The 25,279-nt window shown below is 43.7% G+C and overlaps 1 protein-coding gene across 10 annotated transcripts in view; it reads right to left on the minus strand.

Annotated features, from left to right (window-relative positions):
- Positions 1 to 25,279, minus strand: part of ANKS1B (ankyrin repeat and sterile alpha motif domain containing 1B) — an 805,832-nt gene that overhangs the window by 134,811 nt on the left and 645,742 nt on the right. The window contains exon 1 of one of the 10 annotated variants that reach the window (XM_053921937.2): positions 3,094 to 3,175. The exons of 7 other annotated variants lie outside the window; for them this stretch is intronic. The gene's annotated coding sequence lies outside the window, so the exon portion shown is untranslated. Of the gene's footprint in view, positions 1 to 2,143; positions 2,297 to 2,587; positions 2,847 to 3,093; positions 3,176 to 25,279 lie in introns of those variants that run through there. 2 more of the 10 variants (XM_053921936.2, XM_045186868.3) reach the window with 2 other exon arrangements.

The following is a 25,279-nucleotide window of genomic DNA, read 5'->3' on the forward strand; positions in this document are numbered from 1 at the left end:
ATTACTGTGACATATGTTGACACTAGCATCTGGTCAGAAATAGGGACATCTATAAACCCTGCCCGGTGTTTCTACACACTGTGCCAGTACCGTACACACTGACGAAGCCAAAGCGTGCATTTCAATATAGTGTTTAGAGAACACGTCTGCCTTCCATTTAGAGAAAAGGGAGACCCGCTTCAACACACACGGCGCTCGAGGATGCTCATTCAATGAATGACACGATGAGAATGACTTGCTAATAAACTGGAAGACGTCTATCTGAAAACATGTAAGAGACAAATAACTTCACAAATGATTGCTGGGAGTACCTTTCCTGTACGACAGACTGTCTGCTGATTATACCCTATTGAGAATATGCAGAATGACTCAAAACAAACGCTACTCTTTTAAAGAAAGCAATTCCTTACCATGTCAGACCACTGTACTGTACACAATTAATCAACAGACAATACATGTATCAGAATCCAACACAGGTGTAGAAATTTGATTAAACCTGCAAACTTTTAGATTGTTAATAACTACTCAGCGACGATCACTTTAAATTGCTGACAAATAAATGCACTTATACAGTTTTGTTAAAAAACGAGTTACCCCCAAATATCTTATTAAATATTGTAGTATGCTGTATCTATATTTCAAAATTATTTTGCTGGTGACTTCATCTTCAAGTAGAGGCAAAACACTTTGTTCTCTCTGGTGCCCCTTAGCAGAGCCTGAACAATAGAGTCTCTTGTTCCTGGCATAGGGATCTATAGCCACTCTACTGTCACGGATCAAGAAACAAATATTCCTCTACTGCAAGCGCAGCAAGCACCGTGACTCCATCCGTCAAACGAAGCTCTGGCAATCAGCAACTGCAGGGCAAAGTCCCCACCCCTGCACAGGGAGCCCTGACTGCCTCTTCACTGCCTGTGCCAGCATCCCCCCCCACCCCAACAGTCTGAAGTTTAAAATAAGACCTTGCAACAATGTATTTGTGTCACACTGTCACAAGCATCCCAGGCAGTGTGTATGCATTTTAATTTTGTTTGTACCACTCACTCCTCTGTCCTCCGTCTGACTCCAGGGAGGGTCACTGCCATCACACCAAGCACTACCCAGCACGGACAGACCGACAGGACAGAGCACTTTGGGAGAAGGCTCTACGGGGGAATAACGCCAGCACCAGTCATTGTACCCTATTTTGTCACAGAGCCATGAGCACTGAGGACTCAAATAACCCCGACACCACCAGCACCTTCTTGCCCAAGCACATCCGCAGAGTACAAAGAACACAGGTTTGGAAGGAACGTCGGAGAGGTTTTCTAATCTTCCTTCTAGCTCCGAAACGGGCTCTGAACTTCCACATGAATCTACCCTATCGTAAGAGTCCCAAAGAGAAGAATTACAGCCTCCCTTGGTAACATGTCAGTGTTCAGCAAAGTCTGAAGTTGTACCTAAATTCCTCACGTTGCCCTTCCAGCACTGTTTCCTGTAGTTCTGTCTTCCCGGGTAAGAGTCCCCAGAGCAAGCACACGGATCTCGTAAGTATCTAAGCATCGTTAAGGACCCCCAAGTTCCTATGCCCCCAATCTACCGATACAACGCGTTAGGTGCACATACGCAGCAAGGGGACTGCATCTGGAGTCATCTAAAACTAACATCGTGGTCGCTCCTCGAGCACAAATGGTGACCGCAGCGAGGACTGGGCTTCCTGGCCAGTCTCTGAAAATGCAAAGCCTTCAAGTGAACAGCCCATTTGTTTTAGGGGCTCGTGATTACAGGCGTCTAGTTTTCCTGGAGGAAAACAAATAAAACAAAACAAAACAAAACCCCCCCAAAACCCCGCGGCGGTGGCAGCATCCTTATAAAAACAAGACCTCTTTTGGCTCTAGCAAGTTTTAGCCGGGAGTAAAATGACACCCAAGTTACAACCACGGAAATTGGAATTTAAGTGAAAATGCTGACCCGACCTTCACGAAAGCAGCGAATCGCAGCCTCTGCTGCTCTGTTACTGCCCAAGGCGTCGCGCCGGGAAGTCCATGCCCACTCCCCCTCCGATTAATCAATGCGTAAAAATACGAGGAGAGAGGGCACGCTCACCACCACCCCTTCCAGCGTCTATTCCCCTGCCACTCCTGAACGGTGACTCAAAACTCACCTGGAAAATTACACGGGCTGGCGTGGCTTTCTAATGCCGAGGACAAATGACCTTTGAAAAATACATACTCATGAAAGTCAAACCATTTGGAGAGACATCCGGCAAGGTGCCGCTTCAAACTCCTTGAAACCCCGAAGAGGAGGAAAGGAAAGGGAAAATGCACTCAACCCGAGAGGGGAAACCCATAACCAAATCACATTAAAAAAATAAATAATTATTATTTTTTTAAAGCAGCCCACACAGTAGAGACCAAATGCCTATGTTGCAACAAATGCCCCGGCAAACCCTTTCCGCAGCCTCCCATATTTTCCGACTCGGCTTCCTCTTTTTTTTTCTCTGCCCCGGCTGCAGAACCACTTCTCGAAACCGCATCTCGGCGAGCCGGGGCCGTGGACCGAGGGGGAAGCGGTGCCCCGCGTCGACAGCGGCTGCGCCGCTACTCACCCGAACCGCTCGGCACTAGCGACGGCAGCGGCCGCGGGCTGGCTGCGAGCCGGGGTCCGCGAGGGCTGGCGCGATCCGGCCCCGGAGGACCCAGACGTGGCTGGAACCTCCGCTAGCCGTTGCCTCTGAGCATCTTTCTGGGAGCCCCAGCAGATGCGAGCGACGAGGCGAGGGCGAGCGCGCCGCGGAGGGGTGGGAGAGGCGCCAAGCCTGGACGCGCCGCGCTGCGCCGAGCGCCGGGCTCTCCCCGCGAGCTCCCCGCCTCGCGCGCGCGCCCCCCGCCGCGCTCCCCCACCCGCCCCGCCGCGCGCCCTCGCCCGCGTCCGGCCCCACGCAGCGCGCGCCAGCCCAGGCGGCGGCGCCAGCGGTAGAGGCAGTGGCGCGTCCACCCCCGTCCGCCGTCTCCCGGGCTGCTGGTGGCGCTCTCCATTGTTCGCGGCTGCTTCCCGGGGGTGGGCAGCGGGGGTGGGTGGGACGTGTCGGCACAGTTGCCCGGGAGGGCTTACCACTCGGTCGGACGGTGGCTGAGAGAGCGACGCCGGCCCGGGCACGGCGCGCGGGGGCTGTGGGGCGCCTAGCACGGCGGGCTGCGGACGCGCGGGGGCTTCCTCCTCCCGCACTCGCTCCCGCCTGGAGCCCGGCGCATCCTGTGTTACTATGGATATCTCGTTCCTCGCCGCCCCCTCCTCGCACTCCGACAGGCCGCCGCAGAGGCCGCAGCCAGGCAGCTCCGCAGGCGCGCAGGTGACCAGCTCGGCAGTGGCAGCAGCGGTGGCAGCAGCCGCCACCGCCGCTGGGGAGAGGAGGGGTCGGAAGAGGGCAAAAGGCAGGTCCTGCTCTACTCTTGAGGCCGCTTCGAGTTTCCTTCTACTAACCTAGGTGCTCCGCGTTCACCACGCAAGAGAAACCACGGGAGTCCTCAACACGTAGGGACTGGTGGCACCACCGCGAGCGATTGCGTCCCAGTTGTTTTCAGAGGGGGATGATTGGCCCCCAACAGACTTGGAGGATCAGGGTTAAGATGTGGAGTAAGATTCTGATACGGTTAGAACACCCCTCACCCCGGCCCCAGGTGCAGACCTTTACTCTGGCGGAGGGTTCTCTTCAAAATTATGGCAATTAGATGAAGTACGTCTGACTTGAAATGACAAAGCTTTCCTCCCCCCTTTACAAAAACCCCGATGGTTTTTCCTTGCTATAAACAAATAAATATAATGTGTGCCTTACATTCTAATACTTCACACCATGGTATTTGAATGAACGTATCTAGCGACCCACGCACTTCAGTTCTTTGGCATTTTCAACATGCCACCCAAAGTGTGAGTTGCCCACTTAGGCTGAGATAAGAACCACAGATTTCCACGGAGGATAACCAACATCTGAAAACAAGGCAACGGCACCCAAACAGTCTGTGAAAAATAGACTGCAATGAAGGTACTTTAAGTAAAAGTATTTAAGGAAATGTATATTATGATGGACTCCAAACAGTACTAACAACCCGTTGTTTAGGGTGCTTTCATGTCTAAACTCAGAGTACACAGTAAGTCCTCACTTAACATTGTGGGTAGGTTCTTGGACCTGCAGTGAAGGGATGTGTAACTCATTCAATTTTACCGTAGGCTACGACAATTAAATTCCTGTGGCATCTCATCTACATTACAAAGAAGGACATTATTCAAGGACCTGCTATACGTTTTATTGCCTTAAAACCAGATAAAACAAAAATTTTGATCAACAGCAAAACATCAGACACTAAAATAGAAGTGTGAACCACTTCTTGCATATAGGTAGCCTTTACTGAGCACTTTAAGGTTTGTGAGGCATCTGTGAATTATTTAATTTTCACAATTCTATGAGGTAAGTTTTATTATTATCCTCACTTTTCAGATGGACAAAAGAATCTCAGATCTGCATCTAGTAGTTATGGAACAACACTCACTTCCTTAAATAAGAAACACTAAATGTCCACTGTTTTGTCCACCTTCAGGGCATTGTCTGTTTTGGTGAAGTTCAGGTTGACAATGTACCCCGAAACCACCCTGCTAGCAAAGGGCAGGACCAGGACATAAACTCAGGCCTGTCAGGCTCCAGAGTGTGAGCCTTTAGCCACACAGAAACTATTTCTCATTCATTTGCATAAAAATGTCATGCTTTTTTATTTTATGTCTTACATGCATAGAAAGAGAAAAACAGATTGGACATGACCTGCCTTCTTGACTGGAGCATGTTGGGATATCTCTGTTTTTTGTGATTAGAGATGGGTTTGGAAGTCAGGCTATTGAGTTCTGTTTCTCAGTCTGCAACCCAAATGCACTTGACTTGAGGCAGAATATGTGTTTTCTCGGTTTCCCATCACATGAGTGACTGAAGGGCATCACTCTCTTTTGGACATTGCTCTCGGGCAACAATATTGGGGTATCTCAAAGAGATGTCCTTTGTTAGGAGTGAAGGACGGGCTGTTTAGAAATGAGGCATGCTATCAGTTGTGTATGGCGTCAAGTCCTGTGCACTCTGGACTTATTTGGGGGTCTATAGGCCATTTTGTGTCTGTACCACCTCTAGAGAATGATGGAAACCTAGTTCTCTTGTCAGCTTGGCTCCTGAAAGCTCGAGGGAGCTGGGAGGGGAAGTCGCTGTCCATGGTGTCTGTTACTGATGCTCCAGTTCCTCACAATCAGCTCACACATTAAGTACTACTATAGTCTTGGAAATTAACTTCAACACAACACTAATGAAATTTGGTGATAATCTAAAGATAGGAGGATTAAAACAAAAGATCTTATCAGTGTAATCTCCTATGGGTTGGCGTAAAAACATTAAATAGTTCACAGAAGAATGACTTTTTACTCTTTGGTACTAAAATAGCCTCTACTTTCAGTTGAAATTGTAGACATTTTAATGTTCTAGGACAGTAGAAAGGATATAAGGAATCATATGTTGAAGCCCTGTTACATTGTAGAAAAGGAAGCTGATACCTAGACAGATTAGGTTGCTTGCCCAAGGACCTACTCGAATTAGAGGAAGGAGCAAAACCATGAATTCTTGCCTCTTATTCAGACACCATGATATTATGGTGCCCTGGGATATTCAGTGTCTGAATTCTTTTTTCCTTCAGAAATTTTATTTTTTGCTAAAAAAACCAGTCAAGTTCCAATTTATGTTATTTAAAATGTGACTAAAATAGCCTAATGTTCTTTAGCTTGGAGGGTATCTACATCTTATTTGTAATCCTCTGGTTATATTAAGTAATATATTGCTCCTTAAAAGTGATATGATTTAGAAAAAAATGGTTATAGTGCCAATTTCCAACTTCCCTATGTCCTCAGTGAAAAGTAAAGCATTCATTCCATTATTTGTAATCAAGAGCACAACCCTCTCCAACATAAACTGCTTACTTAAGAATAGCAATTTTCTATTAGAAAGGACTAACATCTGGGATTCCCCAATTTCCTGCATTCTTCTTTTGCAACAAAAAACTATCCAGAAGGTCATGCCAAATATTCTAGTCTCATGAACTTTAAATGTGGTGGTAACTTTTAAAAGAGACAGGCAAAACACCGATATCAGTCCTTTTGTACAGATTTAGGGAAATAGAATTACAAGAATTTATCCATTTGTTTGTCTAAACCATGAAATCAGACTCGTGAGTTCAAGAAATGGCACTTAATAATAGTTTTGTGTCATGGGGATATAAAGTATAGCATAGGAAATATAGTTAATAATATTGTAATGATCATGCATGGTGCCAGGTGGGTACTGGAAATATCAGGAGGAATATTTTGTAAAGTATATTATTCCTAACAAAGATGCTGTACACCTGAAACTAATACAAAATAATATTGAATGTAAACTATAATGGAAAAAATAAAAATAATAAAGCAGAAAAAGAGAGAAATGGCTATTTCACTTAATACTTTTGTGATCTGGATTAAGTTAACTTTTTTAAGCCTCACTTTTCCAATTTGTAAAATAAATATGATCATGAAAACTTCACAGAGTTGTGGTTAAGAGGAAAGGAGATTACCCACGGGTGGTGGCCTCTTTGGCGTGCCAGTTGGGCTAGGTTACAGTCCCTGGGTACCCAAACACACACTGATCTAGGGTTACTGTGAAGGTACTTTGTAGACGTTGTTTCAAGTCCAGAATCAGCTGGCTTTAACTAAGGGAACTTATCCTAGATAAGCTGCTTTGATCAGCTGAAAGGCCTTAAGAGCCCAACTGAGGCTTCCCCAAAGGAAAAGAAACTTCACCTGTGCATTTCAGCCCCTGCCCAACGAAGAGCTCCAGCCTGCCCTTCCTGAAGGCCTGGTCCACCGTACAGGTTTCAGACTTGCCTAGCCAAGCCCCACAGTCATGCAGGCGATTCCCCACAGTAAACCTCTTAGTATGTATCTCCCACTGGTTCCGTTTCTCTCACTGAACCCTAACTGATCCACTTTGTAAAGCATTAACAGTACTATCTGGCACATAATGAGCACTCCAAAATGTTAGCTAAAATGCCTTTTAGAAACTTTAATTGAGAAACTAACTATGAAACTTCATAGCATGAGGCATACCTGACTCTGATAAAAATGGCTGGCAGTGGAAATAGACACTTAATATCTTCAGGGCTGGTAACCTCAACCCGGAAGGGATATAATGTTTTAGCAAAATGTCTAGAAAAACAAGAGAAAAGTGCCAATAGGGTTGGTTATTCCTTCTGGAGCTATGTAGGAGAATTATGCAAATCCAGTCTGAGGACTACTTCCTGGGTGAGGAACATAGCTTCTCAATTTAGCACCAGAAACTGGGAGGATCAGTTTTCGTGGATCACCAGGAAATTCATGATGTAATACCAATTCATCACAGACCGTTGGTCTTAAGCCAGCTAGAATTACATATCTAGGAGAACTACTTTGAGAACCTTAGAGAAAGAAATAGTTTTATATTTAAGAATACTAAAGTAAAAGACCTTTCTTGTTTCAGTGCTAGCTTATCTTAGTATTCTACATTTGAGCACTTTTAAGTGAGGAAAGATATTTTTAAAAATACAATTAAAAAGCAGGCATGGAACATATCTACTTATGGAAGTTGCCTCTGTCCTTTAGGATCATAACTTCTGGAAATACCTCAGAACAGTAAACAAAGTCCAGCCAGGTAGTCTCAGATATAAGTAGGATTAAAAAGCGATAAGGAAGTAAGGGAGAGAAAAAACATTTTTACTTTATATTAAAGCTCTGATAACTTAGAGTTAGTTTTCCAAAGTATGTTTTAAATTGTGTATCTGTGTCTGTGCACACATGTGTATTTGCTAGAAAGACCTGTCCCACAAACCTTTATACCATGTTAGTCATTTTTAGAAAATGGAGTGATATAAAATTACTTCTATCCATTATGCTAAGAATTAAAAAAATATTTTATTTATTTATTGCTAGAGAGAGGGAAAGGAAGGGAGGGAGGGAGGGAGAGAAACATTGATGTGAGAGAGAAACATCGATTGGTTGCCTCTTGAACAGTCCCCGAACCCACAACTCTGGCATGTGCCCGGACTGGGAATCGGACCAACAACCTTTTGCTTTGTGGGACAATGCCCAACCAGCTGAGCCACACCAGCCAGCATTTATTATGCTAACATTTATCGAATGCCTATGAGGTCAAACACTGAGCTGGGTGCTGAGGGCTAGGGAAGTAGCTTAGAGATGGACTCTCACTTTATGAAAATCTTTCTCTAAGTAACTCTGGTTTATCCTGTGGATTTTAACTAACATGTAATTTACTCCATGAAAGTTTGTATGTGTCCCTTGCCCTGCACTGGCTTCAGTAAAATTATTTTGTTTTTACAGTAACTTTGCTGCTTCTAATATAGCATTTATCATTTTTTGGTAATTACTTGTTTAGTTATGGATCTCCCCATATAACTGCATGAGGTCAGGGACTTCTTCAGATTTAATGCCCCATTTATGTTCACCTTCTTACTCCCAACAGGCATAGGTAAACATTTGTTGAACGAGTGAAAACAAGCTGGGGGCATGTTTAATTTTAGTTGCTCTCCAAATAGACAGATGCAGAAAGCAGATAGAATATTAATATGGGGCTTAGGTGAGGGCAAGAGATATGGCTTTGCTATCAGCTTATTCCTGGTAGTTGGAAGGCTTGGGAGTGAACGGTCATCAATTAGAACCACAGGTAGAATTGTGAAAGAGCTTTGAGGTCAGCACCCTGGACAGCACCCACGTTTCAATTTTACCCTGTGGAATGATACCTGGCCCATTGTCTAGGACAAAAAAGTGTTGGGAACTTCCCCACCAAAATTTTGAACCACATGAACAAGTTTGTAATTGGCAGGTATTTGAAAGCTAAGCTATTTTAGAGATAGGAGCACTATGAATATGGATTTATGATCCCAATGTTGTGAAATTTTGCCTTTCAATAAGGTAGAAAGCAGCACTTTGAGTTTTTTGGGGGAAAAAAGGGTGGAATATGTACTTAGGAAGTTAGAAGGAATAGGGTACGAATCAGAGAGAGTGTTGACGTAATTCTGAGGCCACAGAATTAAGGTTCTCTGCGAGAGTCGGGCATCAGGAAAGGCACTGAGTGATGAACAGGTGTGTGTGGCTATTGGTGTATGTCCACCATAGAAACAGCATGGTTCTCCCTTAAACTCAGGGCTTGCCAGTCATTAACGAGACAGGTAAGGCATAGGTCAACTTCAAACACATAAAGATTTTATTATTTTTATTGCATGACCACACTTCTACTGTGGAATCATTCATTTGAATTGCAAATTTAAAACAACTTATAGAGTGTTTACTAACCATGGGCATATTTACAGATCTAACTACCAAGATAACACAACCCAGAGTGAGCAGAAAGGACGTACGCTTTTTCCTGAAGGCAAGCAGGCTTGGAATCCAGGGGGAATGATAAACACTGAGGCCCATCTGCCAGGAATGTTCTGCCTCAGTCTTCTGAATGAAGATGTGGAGACTTTTTTTTTGAGTGTTAACTATGTTCAAGTCCTGAGCCACACACATCTCCAGTGAGCACAGCTAAGACGTTTGCTTGCAGTCCTTGCTCACCACCAGCCCCTGAGAATTCGTTTTAGCCTCGCAGCACAGGTGTTAAGTGCCTTGTCCTTCTAACACCTTTAACCAACAGAGCAGCCGTGCTCACCACTCATAGTGACTTCCAAGGTTAGCCACGAGAGGGGAATGCTCGAGTGACCTGATCTGGAAGTCTGTTTCACTAAGTACCTGTCCATTCCAGATTTCCCAGGGTGGCCCTCTTTGAACAAGCCAGATCACAAGATCTGATTTTAGTTTGGAGAAAAAATGGTTCATAGCATTTTAGGGACTCATATGTAGAGTCCTCACGGAGGTGGTATAATGTGCAGAAAAAGACCGTGGCCTCAGACCTGGGTTCAAGGCCGACTCTATCGTTTACTGGTTGTAGAGCCTGAGTGAGTTGCTTAACCTTTCTGTACCTCAGCTTCTGCATCAGTAAAATAGAGGCAACTGTTCTTTAAGGGTTGAATGGGTGCACTCATGTAAAAAAATTCTTAATATGTGGAGTACAATAATCATCAAGAGAATTAAGTGCACCCTCATATGAATTCATAAGCCTTTAGAAGCAATAGGCCACACGATCTTACCAACTGAACTAAATCACAAAGTTCTTACCCATAGCACCTTCTAGTGTGCTTGTCAGCTGTGTAACCAAGTGGAAAGTAACTTTATTTTTGTCGTGTAGACTCAAAAAAAAGGTTTGTTTTTTTCTCCATAGGATATTGTGGAGGACAAGATGGCCTATCTTTGGTGGCATATATATATATTATATATATATATAAATTTATTTATTTATTGATATATATATATATATAATATATATATATTTATTTATTTATTTCATGAAATTATACTAATTCTCCAGCAATAAATATCAAGGGTGTTGAAAATACCAGAGGGACAAAAGGAGAAAGAATTACATAATATTAAAAATAATTCTGGGTTGGAATAATTGAATCTAGGATAGGAAGGTGTGGTTGATGCCTACTGTTTTTTTCCTGCTTTACACCCAGCCCCTCTACTTCTGTTACCAGTTGTCTGATTTTTCACTGGGGACCCCCCCCTTCCAGCCCTCTGCCATGAAATCCTAGGAAATCCTACAATATCTGACCATGGAGTGGACCCATGATCCACTGGCCAGTCAGAGCTTTCCATCGCTCAGCCACAGTGGTTCGTTCAGGGAGGGTCAGGGCCAGGGGTCTGTTGGAAATATTGGGAAAGTAGTGCTCTGTTTTCACGGAGGGCCTGAGTTGCCAGAGTGCTGAGTTGGTGCCTGGCACTACCGAGGGCCATGCTGTGTGGAGGGTCTGCCCCAGCCCCAGTACAGAGGAAGCAGAGAGGAGCTTTGGAGAGAGAGGCTGAGAGGTTCCGGTGATAGCTTTTGAGGCTCTGGATCCAGTTCTGCCTGAAATTATTAGATATTGCCTCATTGACAAAATATATTCAAATGTTATCTCAATTAATTCTCAAAACAACAACCTAGAGGTTTCCTATTTTATGGATGAGGAAACCAAGTCCCTGAGAGGTTCACCAACTTGCTCAAGGTCACATTGATAGTTAGTACCAGAACCATGGCTGGAATCCAAAACTCCTAACTCCAGTCTCATGTCTTTTCCAATGACCGTGCAGCTGCCGCACGGGGCAAGCTGCTGTGAAGTGGGGCTTTGTTGAAGAGGGAGAACAGCTCTGCTCTGCAACACACCCACCCGGGCAGAGCAATGCCTGGCCTGACACAGGGTGGTAGTGCCTATGGCCACCCTCGCTGGCTCACAGGAGGAAGACCCCAGGGAAAAGGGCATGTAGGGTGGAGGGGGAGGGAGGGGATGGGATGCTCCTCAAGAACCTTTAGCCCACTCCCTTTGTGTGGAACACTGGGGTATGGTCTGCAATGAGGTGCTATGAGAATCTGCTCCACCTGTTAGGTCTCCACACTCTGCCAGGACCCAGAATAGGATCAACCTGCATACCCCCAGGGCAGAAATGACTCGCCGGGAAGGCAGAAAGTAGGAAGCTGCACAAACTCTTTCAGGTCATTAGGTTATCATTTAATAAATTACTGCTTTGCTCTAAGGGGGTCCCTACTGGTTCTGGAGGATGAGAATATTCTAATTCGTGTTCTCTTCTTTTTCTCAGCTGCCTTTTCTAATTATGATGCAGACCGAGAAGGTGTATAGTACCCGCTTTATTCTGAATCAGTAGATGCTCTTACAGATATCAGAAGTACCCCTGCAGATCTGCTATCCTGAAATGTGTGGAATCAAATCGATGCGTGGAGGTGCAGCCCAGCACCCATAGGACTGGAGAGTGGCCCAAGGCACTGGGACATTCCTGATTTTCAGGTTCTGAGTTGATGGAAGGTGTGTGAGATGATGGAAGATAGCCTCATGTTCCAGGGGCCTGGGGTGGTGGGTGGGGAGAGCGGATGTGGTGGGAAGCTACAGGCTAGGAGTTCCTTTTTCCTGCTTAGCGGGGAGTATCCACGATTCTGATCTGAGGAGAGACATGGGGTCTCTTCCTTGGCATATCTGTTGCAAGGGAGATTCCTGGGAAGGGCAATGATGTTCCCTGAAAATGCTGGTTTCATCCGCTCACTCAGAACACATGACCACCGTCAGCTGAAGGAGCTGGGACCATTTTTCCTCCCTCGGGCAAAAGCAAATATATCAGAATTCTCTTTTGCTTTTGCAAATCTGGAGTTACTCAGTAAATGCCCGACAGAGTTGCTAGGGTGTGTGATTACGGTGATTACAACAATAAGCTTCACATTTAAGTAGCATTAAACGTTTCTGAAGCGTTTGCATGTTCACTGTTGATCGGGCCTGGTTTCACTGGCATGTGATTAGTGCTATCCCACAGGGTCTGGCTCTCAGAAGGGCTCCACATTTGGTGAAACACTCTGCAGTTGCAGACTTGTACTTCTAAGTAATTTTAACTTCAAATTTATGTTTTGTAAGTGAAGTCCGATGGGACTATGTTGCATTTGCTGGAGCTTCGACCCTCAGCTCACATATCGTCTTGCTTTCCTGGGATAAGTTTTTGGCTGTCTGCTTCTCTACCTCTTGCTGCCCAGGGCTCTGCTTGCATTCCCTCTCTGGCTCCCCCCACAACCACTGTTGCGCTTTGCCTGGGGTAGCAATCAGGTGGCACTGACGGGGTAGGGGTAGGGCTGGCCTTCATTCAACCCTTACCCTCCCCCCTCCCCTAGTGGCAGTGTTGGTGGTGGGTTTCGACACCCTGTGGCTTTTGGGGGTAGGTGAGGTAACAGCCACACCTGCCCTAACCTGCAACTCATGGTGTGTTTGATGGGCGGCATGGTGGGTCACTTGTCAAAACCCTCTCACTCCCAGAACATTCTGGCTTAGAGGCTGTTACCCCTTGGTGTAGGGTGGTTCCTTGTCTGCTGGAGGCTGGGGTGGTGGGGCTGTGGGAAGGGGAGATTGATTTCCCTGCCCCTGGCCACACCCCACAATTTCATTTTGTACCGGTTCCTGCAAACTGTGTAGCTGGCCCTGTGATTGACATTCCTATGATAGCCAAGCAACCTAGATAGGACAAGGATGTCACTACTGTTACATCTTCTGCCGTTATTGCTCCTGCTGGTGGAGGCCACCACTGTCTCCTCTGTGACTTGCACCAGAGCAGGCACTGACCAGTGTGTCATCCTATCTAGTCTTCACAACTCAAATACATGGTAGTCCTTATTCATTGGGGGCCCACCTGACTTCTCTGGTTTTCTCTTCTCCTCTGTAAAACTGGTGCAATGATGGCCCCTTCACAAAGATATTGTGAGAATTAAGATGCTGTGTGTATAGAGGGATGCAAATTTTATTCATCTGCATTACTCTAGCACTGTGAGTGTTTGGAAGAAATATTTTGATAAGCTGCAGGAGTAGAAGGGTGAAGACACCCCTCCAGCTCCCCTGGACACACTCAGGTAACTCAAGAAGTTGCTTAACTTTTGCACTTATGACAAGGAGAGGAGTTTGCATTGTTCCCAGGAAGAAGGTGGTAAAGAGAGAGGAATCACTGGGGGCAAAGGCATAGTGGGGGAGGAAAACACTAGTGATCACATGCCTTTTAGAGAACAGGAATATTGAATGGCGTTTTAAACAAATTGTCTGTGTTGGGTTTATGCTGTGAAGAACCCACCTCCCCATCTTCACAAAATCCTCACTATTGTATGTGATTAGATGAATGTGGGGGGAAGAGAATCTCCAAGAGGTATTGAGGTTCACATCCATGTTGGCACACATGAAAAGAGGCAGCATGATGACCTGTCTAGTGTGCTTAGTTGGTTGGAGCATTGTCCTCTTTACCAAAATGTTAGGGGTTCGATTCCCGGTTAGGGCACATGCCTGGGTTACAGATTTGGTCTCCTATCACTGTGTGTATGAGAGACAGCCAACTGATGTTTCTCTCTCACATTAATGTTTTTCTGTATCTCACTTCCTCTTTCTCTACAGTCAATAAACATGTTTATTCAAAAAAGAAAGCATGGATGGAAGCATGTGCCAGAAGGCAAGTGTAGAGCTGATGCTGCGTTATAGCATTATTCTTGGATTGTTTCCTCTGAGTGAGCTCACTTTTTGCTCAGGCCAGCCATTTGGGGTGGCATGACAGTAGCTACGTATGTTCTGGTTAGTTTGTATTTTTCCACAAGCCCCACCACCAGGCTCTGCACACAGCGGACACTCAAATGTTGAGGGCTGATCAACGTCAGCAGTAATACTAAGGGAAGGAAACTGATATGATTTTTTATAATCATTTCAATTACTGTCTGACATAGAAATTAGTCTGACCAGTTTACAGATGAGGTATCTGGGCTCAGAGAGGCTAAGATACTTGCCTGGGGCCACACAGCTACTAAGTGGCAAAGCAGAGATATAAGTCTATGGCCAATATTTAATGCCTTCCGGTCAGTGAAACTTTAGCAGACCATCTAGAGTTTTGGTTTTGTATAAAATAAGATTACTCATACAGGCATATTCTAAAACCCCAATGAAATCAGAAGAATAAGGCAAATTGACTTCAAAAACATTCCTACAGAATAAAAAGTGTTCTTTTTAAATGGGTTGGGAAAGAACAAGAGCATAAGAAGAAACATAGAGCATAACGCAGTCATCCCTTAAACAACTGTAGGATTGTACCAATATTAGTCATTGCACTGCAATGACACCCAAAGGAAAGTGTGCCTGGTAGGTGCAACCTATTGTGCAAGAAAAGGCTGACTCAAATGTAGCTAAAGGCATGGTTCTTCCTTCGGCCAAGTCAACTCCAAAGGAGTGCATGAATAATTGGCTACAGCTACCCTTTAAGCGAGTGCCAGCTCTCTCTGCTCAGGTTGATACATCTCCAAACCTCAGGGAGTCGGGAATCAGCTGCCAGCAGCCAATGGGCTTCTGAGCATTCATAACCAGACCAGGTGCTGATCCATCAAACTAATTAGCAGCCTGTGGGCCACTGTTAGCTGGGAAGGTAGAGGTTTTTAACTCTTTTCTTGATAGACTCTGTGAAACTCTCTTCCTGCTCACTGAACAAGGTTCGATCAGAAAAAGCACACACATACACAAAAAAAGCATTTAAAATTCAAAAGGAGGCAGGCTAAAAGGAAATAAAGATTTACTTTAAATAAGATAAGAGAGACTAAGAAAATGAAGTAAACTTTGACACAAACGTATAGTATATACACAGTGGTTTTCCCCATTCTACACGTCTTCATTTTACTTAGCATAACATCATCCATATAGAATGGACATTCAAAAATGTTTGTTCTTGTTGATAAAGTTATTCAAAACATAAATAAACAAAAGGAGGAAATGGGCCAGAATTACAAAAGAGCAAGAGATATAGCTTGTTGGCACCTCCGATGCATTTAATCATCAGGATCCCAAACGAGCAGAGGAAGCAGAACTGGCTTCAATAGGAAATATAGAGAACATGTTGAGAGTTCAGAAAAATGTAAATCATACTTTAATTAGGAGATGAAGGAGATAAAAAACATCAGAAATAGTGTTACTGCAAATTACCAGACTGAAAAACCAATGTGTAAATCAGCAGAGGAAAGAATCCAGTGGATTTTATTAAAATTGTAGAAACTTGTTTTAAATAGTGCATTTAAAGTCAGTTTGAATGTGCTGATCAAACAGTAAAATAGAATCAACAATCGATGAAGCCAACATCATTCCAAATGTCTTCATTGACACAAGAGAAACAATCTACAGCCAATTAGTTCAATATTTCTCACTTGAGTGTGGCTTTGTTTATCATGGACCCAATAACCTCCAGTGGAGCAGGGCCAATATGTGATCTGGAGATATCACAAGGAAGCGTCCTAGTCCTTGAAGAAGCCAAATCTGAAAATCACAGAGGATGGTAAGGCAGGATCCTGGCAGACGTCTTAAGATACAGAGGTAACATTTATGGAGATGTCTGCACGAGCTCTCTCTCAACATATGGAGAATTGAGGAAGGGCCACGGGATTTCAGCGACACCCCATCACCACCATCTGGAGACAGAACCCTGCAGTAGGTTTTCTTTTGACTGTGATATCTTACTGATGAACTTAATATTAATGACAAGACCCTTGCCAAGGTCTCCCTTGGTTTACATACTGTTTACTGCTTAATTCTGTAGTGAAAAAACAGATTTATGCCTCTGTGAGGAACAGCTCTTATTGTATTTGTAGAACCAAAGACTTAAGGTGATGAAGCTGACGATGATTCCAGGGCCTTCAGAGACCTAAGGAAAGAAAGCATTACTCACCGGAGGAGGTAGGGGTGTACTGGCTATAATATGAACTGCACTACCCCAAGAAATGAACCTACATGTTGAGATCATGAGCACAAATCTTTCCCCAGATATTTACTGAGTCAAAGCCTAGTGCATAATTCCTTAAGAGGAGCAGGGGTTGGGTTGAATGACTTTTGCTGTAAGAAATTAATGCACTACGCTGGACTATAATCAATTTCAGGATTGCAGTCCTTTGAGAAGAGAGCAGTTTCTCCAGGGTCAGTGAGCCACTGGATTCATGCCAAATGATAATTCTCCATAATACTTCCTACAGTCTTATGTGTATGAAACTGATGAGGTCACAAGTCTGTTCCATGGCCCCCAGGAACATTGGTTCTAGTTATTGCTTTAGAAAAGCAACTCTTCTTCTGCCTACCCACCCCACAAATGGTGGTGTGGTCAGAGCTAACTTTTAAGTTCTTCCTGCCTAAGTAATTTAGGCATAAGAAAGAAGTATACGACCCTGGCTTTATCTTCCTCTCTAGCCTCAACTGTGGTCGCTCTTCACTTGAATCCTTTGACGCACCTGCAGGGATGCCATGACTTGGTGCCTTTGCCCGTGGGACCCTCTTGACCTTGAAAATCCTTCCACTAGTTCTCTGCCTGGAACACTGCTTTTTCTTGATACGTTACCCCCTCCCAAAAGCTTATTCTGATCATAACGGCAAACACGTAGCACTTGCTTGGTATCAGGTACACTTCCAGCTCTATCAAGTAGGTGCCATTATAATACCCATTTTAGAGATGGAGAAACTTAAAGGCAGAGAGGATAAGAAGTGTGCTATTCAAGGTCACTGAGATAGTGAACTGAGGCAGGCAGGTGTTCAGATGTCTGTTCCTCACCACTACTCTGAGTACCATGATCCCTAGAGCTTGCCATGGCAGCCTGAGCACACACTACCTGCCTGGCCCCCTCCCCTCTTCCCGTGCTAACTCCAACGAATCCTTCACCATTCAGCCCGAGCATCATTTTCTTTTTGCCCTAAGCCTTCTTGATCCTGCTGCCCCAGCCTGGGTGTGGGGTGTCCTCCCCCCAGCGCTACGTGTCTATTTACTTCTCTATCTCTCCCCTCAATCCATCCAAGGATGCTCTCAAATGTTATGGTAAGTAACATAGTACCTGGAATATAGAACTGTTGCTAATACATAATTATCTGCTCAATGGCTGGACATCTCTACTTTCTGGTTTCCGGCTTTTGCAAGCAGATTAAGAACAAAAGGGATTCTATCACCAACCCCCTGGGACAACCATGACAAACGCTGAACTCCAGTTCGGAAAGAAGCTAGGCTATTAATAGCTCAGCAGCTCAGCATTACATGACCTGGACTTAATTCTCCCTCGTGGCTTAGATTTGTAGACCTTCAGACAGGAAGGGCCCTTGGAGATCATTTAGTGCATTACAAACTGGTGGCTTTGGGAAACGTTTTATTTGACACGTTATTATTTGTTTCTATTTGTATTAGAATACCGATAGGCCGGACATTTATTTACTCTTTATTTCTCCACGTTATGCACCATATCCTATCGTAAAATACCACATCACCTATTGATATCATCTGCCTGACCCTTTGAGGCATTTGAGTATCAAATAATCTGACTTTAGTCCAACCCATTTTTGGTCCCCTTTGACAGCCAAACTCTTTAAGCCTGTATTTGTGGCCCTCAATTTTCTCATTAACTCATTCCATCCTCTACTGATATGTCGAAGTGATCAATGACTTCCATCTTGCTAAATCCAGTTCCCAGCTCTGACCTGAGACCCTCCTCCTTGATTTTCAGAACCACACTCTCCTGGTTTTCCTCATTTCTTTGATCTCTCCTTCTCTGTCTCCTTTGCTGATTCCTCCTCATACCCCTGACCTCTAAATATTGGACGCCCCAAGGTGCAGCCCTTGCTTGGTCTGCTTCTTCTCTCAATCTGCTCCCATTCCCTTGTGATCTTGTATAGGCACATGGCCTTAGAGACCGTTAAAGTGCTGACACTTCCTTAATGCGTACCTGTAGCCCACCTGCTTGTCTCGTGGACCTGTGCAACTTAAAAACAAACTCTTGATTTCTACCCCAAATATGCTCTTCTTATGGTCTTTCTCATGTCAGTTGGGGGTATATCCATCTGACCAGCTGCTCAGGTCAACACCATGAGGTCATCTCTTCTTGCTCCCTTACTCTTATAAACCAAACCAAAATCCTTGGCAATCACTTCTCTGCTCAAACCCTCCAGCCTCTCCCCAGTCCTTTCAGAGTGAAGGCCAAAGACAGTCTTTGTTGTGGAGCACAGGAACTTTGATATGCCACCCCTGTCTTATTCCCACCCCTACCTTTATTTCTCTGACTCTCTCTCACTATCTCCCTTATTGACCAGCCTCAGCCACACTGGTCTTCCTGCTGTTCATTGAATATTCCAGGCTGCCCCTACCTCTAGGTCCTTGCATTTCCCATTTCCTCTGCCTGGAACATGCCCACTCCAACCTTCTCCTATCCCCCAGCTATCCCCATGGATTGTTCCCTCACTCCCTTCATGACTATAGAAATGAATCTCCTCATTGAGACTTTCCTAGACCCACCCTATTTAAAATGGACTCCAATATACCAGATTTTTTTTGACTCCCAAACCCTTTCTGCTTTGCTTTTCTCTAAAGCATTTTATTACCCTTTAACATGCTGTATAATTTATTTATTTAGTTTGCTTGTCTTTCCCTACTAGAATGTAAGCTCAATGAGGGCAGGTATTTTTGTCTTTCTTGTCCACTGCTATATGCTCAGAACAGTGCTCAGAACACAGTAGGGGCTTGTTATGGATCGAATTGTTACCCCTCCATTCATATGTTGAAGCCCTAACCCTCAGTACTTCAGAATGTGACCTTATTTGCAAAGAGGCTCTTTTCAGATGCAGTTGATTGAGTTGGAGTAGGGTAGGCTGCTAATCCAATATGATTGGTGTACTTATAAAAATAATGTTATGTGAAGAGAAAGATAAAAACATAGAAGGAAGACAATGTAGAGAGTTACAGGGAGAAGGGGGCCCTCTGTGAGCCAAGGAGAGAAGCCTGGATCAGACCCTTCTCCTACAGTCCTCAGAAGGAGCCTCCCTTGCTGACATTTTGGTTTTGGACTTTTAGCTTCCAGAACTGTGACACAATAGATTCCTGTTTTTAAAGCAGCCCCCGTTGGTGGTACCTTATTATGGTAGCCCTGGCAAGCTAACAGAGGTCTCAAAAGTAAACTGAAGAAAAATGTATGGGTGACTAAATGAGTGAATTAATTTTTCCAGTGAAAAAAACAAGTCCAGTGAGGTTAAGTAACTTACCAGAAACACACAGGGGTCAACTGGCAGAACCCACACCCAGCTTCCCCACCTCCCCACTCAGCTCCCAGCCACTCTGTCTCGATGCAAGTTTACTGTGTCTGGCACACACTAAACTATAGTGTGGCGAGGGTGAAGGAGATCTCTGGAGCTCTCTCACCATGTCTCATGTCTCATCTTGTCTGCTTTCCTGCTTAACGCCCCCTCCACCATTATGTATCCTAGCTGGACAACTATTGATATATGTTTGCTAAGCGTTCTGCTCTGTGCATGACTCTTCCTTTATTCAGGAAGTCACAAAAGTAACAGTCATAATATATAGGGAGAAAATGATTCACTGCTGAGCCACTGAGCCATAGGGAGCAGCAATCCAAGGTTTAGAGTAGACAGTCAGCTAAGATAAGTCACGATGATGTCACAGTGGAATATACAAATACCTCAGTGGGCTGAGCCAGAAGAACATCACAATTAAATCAGCTTGCAGCTGAGCACTCCTCTACATCTGTGAAGAGATGCTCTCCTTTCTGACAGCCACAGTTAAGGAGAAGCAATAAGAGGAGGTGGTGGGAGTCAGCAATCTAGCAACATACTCCACGGAGGAAGAAATGATTCCAAATTGCTACTAAGTAAATGAGCATCAGAGATACAGGAACACTCTGAAAGGAGTCAAACATGTTTGTATACGTACCAAACAGGTCAGAAACAGTGTTTTCTTTTCAGAATGGAATTACAGTGTGACCTTGGGCATGAAAAATTGATGAGGGCCATCAGGGGTGGCATTGAAGATATTTAACAAAATGCCAACAGCATAGGCCATCAGCTACCAGGAAAGCCTTATCAGTACATGGTAGTTGAATGTGGCCCTTGGTGACACTCATCAGAGTTGCCCAGATGCTCTTAAGATCTTGGACACTGGGCTCAGTTTCTTTGTGAGACAGTGAGGCACCACCTTCCATTTCTCAGGATTTTTATGAAGATTAAGAGAGCATGTTTGTGAGACTGTACTTATCAGTCCCTCGATAGTCACAGCAAATGTTTATATGTTCTTATTATATAGCAGGCATAGGCAAATGGTAATTTACTTAACACCTACAACAACCCCGAGAATTGACTATTACTATCACCATTTGACAGGTGGGGAAACTGATGACTAGAGAGGTCAAGCAACCGCCTCAATGTCACACTGCTAACAAGTGGCAACACTGGGTCTTTGGAACTGGGCAGTCTGGATCCCCAGGGCTCAATCTCCCCCTAGGCTACACCATGAATGTCAGAGCTGTTCCTTCCCGCTCCACGCTCAGAGAGCCAGTGTTTTCTGAAAACACAAAGTTTTATTGACTCCAAGTCTCTGTTAAAGGAAAGTGGGCAGTACGTTGCTGTCTTGTGCTCAGTGGTTTAGCCTTTCTTTCTATATCTGCTCAGCTTCCATATGCACAAAGAGAATAAAAAACAAACGAACAGACAAACAAACAAAACCCAAACAATCAAATTAATACAAAGGGAAGATCATCGTTTAGGAGGCTTTTTTTTTTTTTTTAATTTAGCATCAGCTGAACCACCCTAAGCATTCAGGGCCAAGAGTTATTTATCCCAGTTAATGAATTTCATGGAAACATAAATGTCTTACAGCTCTGAGCTTAGTGAGTAGCTCTTGTCTGCAGACCACTTAGTGAAGCAAATTCTGCATGAACAAAGGAGGAATGGGATTTGGGAGCATGAGGAGGGGAGGAGGGGAGGCGGGAGAGAATGAACATTTGTTGAGCTCATGCCAAGCATCATGCTAGGTGCTTGACCCTCATTATTTCCAGTTATTCTTACAGTAGCTCCATCACTCAACAAATGCTCAGTGAATGCCAGGCATCCTAACAGGTGCTGGGGTTACCAAATCAAACAAATCATGGTCCCTGCCCTTCTAAATAAAATGAAGAAAGGAAAGAAGCAGAGCGGCTATTTGAGTTTGGTGTGACATTATTTTGATGTGAGTACACACAGGCAGTGGAACTATGGTAGAGAGGCCATGAGGACACCCACCGGGCTTCCAGTCTCCTCATCAAGGGCTCTTTCTGGACAGGGCAGCTGTCCTCTGGGCCTGGGGATGCCCACACTGTTCCCCCTGCTGCCCTCCTGACCTCTTCCCAGAGAAGGTGGTAAATGGGCCTGGTGAGTGAGATTCTCTCCCTTAGGAGTTTACATTTGGAGGTAGAGATAGAATCAGAAATCTGATTGAAGGGACAGAAACTGAGATGATCAAAAATGAGTCTGAATAGAGGAGAAAGAGGCCAGGAGAGACCAGAGGCAAGCAGAAATAAGAATGAGTAAGCAGAAGCGATGAGTAAACAGGAGCTGTGAGGCACAGGGAACGTGGAGTAGGCATGAGGAAGTCGGTTGGTAGAAGGAAGAGACTATCAAAGCAGAGCATGCTGGGAGCTATGTCTCACCATATATTTAGCCATACCCCTAATATTAGATATTTTCATTCTTTTTCTGCATGACGAGGAACCCTATAATGAGTATCCTTGGACGTCAATATTTGTAGCATATTATTTTCTTTAATATGTTCTTGGACCAAAGGGTATGCCCATTCTGAAGCTCTTGAGACAAGCATGAGTCTCTCTCTGTAGACAGCACTGATTTTCACCCCTTCCAGTAGCATGTGAGAGAGGGTCTATGTTCACGCTGTACCAACACCGGATCTGGGGCAGGGGCAACTGACCATTTTAATTTTTATTTTTTCAATTATTTGCATATTTTTGTATGCTATGGTACATTTGTATTTTCTTATGAACTGAGCTTGTTAATGTCTTTTGTTAATTTTGTTTGTGGAGGCATTTATACTTTACTTATTTATGTATAAAAACACTTCACATGGATGGAACTGGAGAGCATTATGCTAAGTGAAATAAGCCAGGTGGTGAAAGATAAATACCATATGATCTCACCTATAAGTGGAACCTAATCAACAAAACAAACAAGCAAGTAAAATATAACCAGAGACATTGGAATAAAGAACAAACTGACAGTAACCAGAGCAGAGGTGGGAGGGAATAATGGGGGAAAAGAGGGGAGGGTTATCCAGAAACATGTATAAAGGACACATAGACAAAGTAGGGTAGGATCAAGGGTGGGAGGTGAGGATGGCTGGGGTGGGGGGGACTGTGGGGAGAAAATGGAGACAACTGTACTTGGAGACAACAACAATAAAAAAAGGAAGAAATAAAAGAAAAAAAACATAAAAAATAACTCTTCACATAACTAGACCTATGCCCACAGACCTATTTTGCAAATACTTCCCTATGCATCATGGTTTGCCTTTTAATTTTTATGTAAGACACAGAAGTTTTGTATTTTTCAAGTAGTAAATTTACTGATTTATTTATTTATGCTGATAAAATACTTTTCTTTTTTCTAGATCAGGAAAATACTTGGCACCATTTTTTCTTCTCCTAGTTTCAATACATGTTTTTGTTTTTACATTTAACTTCTACTTCATTTAGAATTCATTTTGGTGTATTTGACTCTTTATGAAAGAAAGTTCTGTACAAAATTTTAAAGAAGACAGAATTGTGTGATCCTGTGCCAGAAAAATCTCAGCTGTGTTAATGCTTGCTCTTCAGTAGAGTTAGCCATCAATGGCTTCCAATGGCCAACGCAGCAACTTGAGCCTGTGCAGGGCCATTCAAGTACATCACAAGGGCGAGAGTATGATCCAAGGAGGGGATGCCATCTTGGTGTGCTCTGTACAGAACCTTCTGTTACTAAATGGAAATCTTGATTAATGAATGGAAATAAGTCAACCTACTCTGACTCTCACAAAGAGTCAGAAACCCTCCATTCGTAACCTGGATCTGTACTGATTCACAAAGGGACAAACACGCTGCACTGCCTGGACCCCAGCTCCCACTTTCTGACTCTCTGTCTTTCAAAACTATCTAATTAGATGTCTTCTAATTTGACAAAGAGAACACTTTGTCATCTGGAAAAAATTTTCTTTTAGTTTTCAGCTTGTACTTAGTGTCCAGGGCGACTTCACCTTATATTTTCACAGGGAACTCTTTCAAAGTGTGATGATTGGATAGAAGCTGATTGGCGCAATAATTTGTTGGCTATATTTCTAAAAATATGCAATTATGAGCATGCATAAACAGCAATTTCTACAGGGGAGTAAAAGACAGGGGAACACTCTAAAGAATGACAACGCTCTAGACTTCCCATGTCAACAAGGGTCAACTTCAGGAATTGGGAAAAGTCTACTAACTCAATGCCCGATTCTCTGAAAGTAATGGTGTATTCATTTTCTAGGGTTGCTGTAACAAAGTACCACAGGCTGGGTGGCTTAAGCATCAGAAAACTTTTGTCTCACAGTTCTGGCAGCTACAAGTCCAAGACGAAGCTGTGTGCTCGGGGTTGGTTCCTTCTGAGGCTGCGAGAGGACATCTGTTCCATGCTCTTGCCTAGCTCCTGGCAGTTTGCTGGCAATCTTTGGCATTCCTTGGTTTCCAGAAGCAACACCTTCATCTCTACTTTCATGTTCACATGGTATTCTCCCTCTGTGCATGTCTGTTTCTGAATTCCCCCTTTTCTAAGGACACCAGTTCAATTAGCTTATGTTAGCCTCAAAAAAGGTCACATTGTGAGGTTCTGGGAGTTAGGACTCCAACATAGGAATGTGGAGGGACACCGTTCAACCCATTACAGATAGGTAATACAATAATTATTATACCAGTTACTCCAAAGTATTGAATAGAATACAGGCATCCCAGTAGGCAAGCTGAGTTTCAATCCTGGCTCCTATTGGACCTGGAACATTAGGAAATCTTGAACTTGTGTTCTTGACTATAAAGAGAGAGCTGGATTATGATAAGGATTTATTCCTCAATTCAACAAATGATTTCACCTTAATATGTCAGCTATATGTAAAATGGCAAGTGTATAATATACAGTCACATGTATTGTTTTTCTTTTCTTGTACATGCTTAAATTATTAGAATAATCTGAGAGATGATAGTGCTAACCTACATATTATTAAATGAAATTAAACTATAATGAAAAACATTTGTTAAATGGTTTTTATTAATAGGGTGTATCTCTATGTTTATGATAGAACTATTTAAGTTTGACAGGCTTTGGGAGCATTTCAGATTTGGTGGCGCACTCACTTGTTGTAGAGTAATGAGGGTAGAGACTCCTGATACCCCTCAAACTTCCAAAGGCATGAAAAATAGCCTTAACATGCAAAAGGATACAAATGACAAGGACTCAATGGATAGAACCATGTGTTTTTTCTTAATATAGATAAAACTGTAACCACAATTTTTTATGTGAACTTATGTGTATTCTTTGGAATATGTGATTCACTTTGAAGCCAAGAAGAAAATCATGAATCAATACTTCAAGAGGATTTGTAACATTTTACCATTCACTAAATTTCATGTTTTATTCACTGGACCATGTTTCCTCCAATAGTGCATTAACAAGAAATATCTTGCTTGATTCTCCATGCTAAACTGGGAAATAAGCCAGGGAGAAAATTCCTTGTTTAGAAGCCTGTCAAGATT

This window comes from Desmodus rotundus, chromosome 3 (genome assembly GCF_022682495.2).
Source record: "Desmodus rotundus isolate HL8 chromosome 3, HLdesRot8A.1, whole genome shotgun sequence".
In the NCBI taxonomy this organism is placed as follows: domain Eukaryota; kingdom Metazoa; phylum Chordata; class Mammalia; order Chiroptera; family Phyllostomidae; genus Desmodus; species Desmodus rotundus.